Consider the following 3455-nt stretch of genomic DNA (forward strand, 5'->3'; position numbering starts at 1 on the left):
GGTGATTGTACATACATGATTAAAGATCCACAGAATATACATAAAAGGCACCTAAATCAGATAAAAAAAACGTCATATCCAAGATGATGATGATACGACAACAGTCGAAGAAGAGGACACCATAGATATCATATACGAATCTTTTAATTTGGAACCGCCTCAAAATGCACCTGAACCCCGAAGATTAGGTAGGAAAAGAAAAGTGAATGAACCATTAATGGTAAACCCAAAAAGAAAAAGATATTGAAATCTGTGTGACTTCAAATCTTGGGAGGGGGGTGTTGTGGTGGGAACCACTTATTAGCATATGCGAATAACATAACACTATAAATGGCAAGCCTAGGTTGGCCTTGGTGTGTCTTACTCAAATGCCACCGGAAGTGACGCCGAAGAGCGTACATGTCCTCCCACCAAGACTCTCTGACTCGACACCGTCATTTGTACATATTGTAAATATACCTTTTCTTTAATACATTATTATTGCGTTATCTTGTTGTTTGCGTCTTCATTGTATTTCCTTACTAATTGTTGTTCAACCTGGCAACCACAACAGTTAGTAAACCCTTATTTGCTACGGTTTTTTTTTCTGTCACAGACACTATTTTTGTGCGCAATCCAGAAAAATATCCGCATAATGAAAACATACTTGTTGATTAAACATATTTCCCATTTCGTGGGATATTTGAAACAGTGCCGATATGAGCATCTATAAACACATCAGCAGCAGCGAAAGATTAATGTCAGGCGATTGTATTAGCGGTAGTTGCAGCAGTTGAACGTGTATGCTAATTAGGAAGTGTGCGCGAGCTCACGCGAAAAGACAAGGAGATAAAAAGGACACTACGTGTCTGGGAAAAGAAAAACATCGACGCCGACGTGAAAAGTTAAGGCGATAATAGGCCGGCTGTTACCAGCATGCGGTCGAAAGAAAGAAACACAGCCAGATTAGATCGACATGTGATGGCGGGAAACGTTTTAAATGGTATCGAGACGGAAGAGTAACGATAATAAATTTCTTTTTTTTTAAAAGGAAAAAATGCCGCCACGGATTAATTAATTTTTTTGTGTGTGTTCCTGTGTAAGACGGCGTGGGGATCTGAGAGGCACTTGAACTGTAAGGAACACGGTTCAAGCGTAACAGTCACTTTACATATTCATGTGTTATGTAGTAGTGATTACATTTAACTATTTTATTTAAAATTTTTGCATATGTTCTTTTATAATGCAAAGCATTTCAATTTGAATTTCACCCATGATATATTATTACTACTACTCTTAGGAAAAAATAAATTTACATCATTCTAAACGTAATTTTCATACTTTACCCTAAATGGGATACCCCACCACTTACATGGAAAGTGACTTCTGCGACTTAGGGCTAGATTAAAAGGGCAACGCAGCCGTTGAATTTACCAGGCCATATGGATATTAACGCTTGTTAATTGTTAGCAACAATTAACGCACACCTGATATGGGTCCTAGATATGACCTTAAATAATATCCGATGGTGAGGTCCCAGCTTGAGGGCTTCGGGGAGTGTGGAGCCACCCCTTAATTGCCATTGATCCAAGGTCCACTCCGACCCGGAGTAGTAGTACCTGTTAGAGTCCCAACTATTAGTTAAATAGAAAGCGATTTGAAATAAAAAACAAAACAAAAAAAAAACAAAGATATTCTATTAAAAAAATAATTTCTTCAAAATCACTGGATTCAGCATTAAATAACCTGAAAAGGGTTGATATGCCGTAAAACTAAAACAACCAACCAACCATCCCTGACATGACAATGTCCAATGTACAGTAGCTTTTTTTTTTAACAAAGTTGAAAATTGACGGTAGTAACGTGGTAAACGACACTTACTGACGATTTGAGTGTTGTAAGTTTGAATCCATTTCATTCAACAAAAAAATCACTTTCACTTATGATGTTGGCAAACTTCACGTGGTCTTTCCCATATGCACTCAATGTCTTTCTGAAAATAGTTCTGGCTGTAAAAATTCCAATGAAACTGACACCAACGAAAAAATTTCCGAATTCATACAATATGATATGATATGAATAAAAAAAAAATGATATGATATGAATATGATAACAATATATTCCAGCAAAACTGAAAGAAACTTCTAGTAGGAGAAATGTCAATTATCATAAAAAAGGTTATATCTTTCCATGCTCATTTCAAAGGGTGGATGTCATGTAGTAGCATAAGGTTCCTTTCTTAGCATTTTCTTCTCCTTTTGAGGAAGAAGTAGTTTTATATTAGGTTGGCAAGCGGTTTTTAACTAATAAATTCAGATGACCATATCTCGGCTTAAACCGAAAATTTATTGATTGAAAAAAGCACCATCAGAATTATCGAACCTTTGCCAATACGAAACAAGTGATATTATGCCATTACCGTTAAAATTCTGCATTTTGATGACAATAAAGATGCTTAAGGACTTTTGCATATAACTTATGTATTTGAAGAATTTCTCACGCAGAAAATTGTCGAGATACTTAAAAATTAGTAGTCAGTTGGCGAGAGGTCTTGAGAGTTACATATAAGGCGAATTTTCTTATCCCAACCCGGTCAATATCTTCAGGGTCGGTTTAGCAACTTTTGTTTACAGAACTTGTCTGTCGAATGGATTCGCCTGCATTCAAAAATCTAGAATGGATGAAACCGGTCGCAGACAACCACATAATAAGCATAGACTTCTTTTGGCGCAACTCTGGGTTCGGAAAGTGCCCTGGAGTTCTTCAGCATCTAATCATTAACCTGAGCGTCTCCGGTTGTCGTAAATAGTCTAAATTTTATTGCAAGTTACAACCAAGTCGAGCAACGGGCCTTTCTTGTTGCGTAAAAAAAACGGAAGATGCCACCAGCAGTTATCTCGGTTGTCGTTCAAGTCGTGAGGCACTCATCTGTCAAGATTTTGTCTTTTCAATCTTTCTTAAGTGGTTGAAAATCGTCGTACACGTTACGTCGAATTCAGAAGCAAGTTCCCGTACAATTGTACGTAGATTGACTGCGACTAAGGCTTTTAATTCATCGTTATCAACGCGCGGTGACCGCCCACTACGCTCATCATCTTCAAAACATATGTTGCCACCACAAATTTTTTAAACCAGCATTGTGATATGCGTGCAGTTCGTGGGCAGAATGCTTCGTTGTTTCAGCAGCTTTTCATCCTAGCTTGAATTAAAATAAGAAAATTGTGCGAATTTGTTTTTGTTCTATCTTATTTCTGTTTTTTTTTTCTATATAAAACGTTTTGAAAAGAAAATATAACTGTTTTAAAACGAGTGTCATTTAAATGATTATATTGAGCGAAAAACGCCCTTTAAAATGATAAATAATGTAAATGTATTCTAACGAAAACAATTTTGAAAAAGCATCGTTTGAAATTAAAATTATAAGTTCTTCAAGAACCTTCTGGCCAACCTAGTATGTGTTTTTTATGACACTGCTG

This window comes from Euprymna scolopes, chromosome 24 (assembly GCF_053919585.1).
Source record: "Euprymna scolopes isolate OS-2025 chromosome 24, ASM5391958v1, whole genome shotgun sequence".
Lineage (NCBI taxonomy): Eukaryota > Metazoa > Mollusca > Cephalopoda > Sepiida > Sepiolidae > Euprymna > Euprymna scolopes.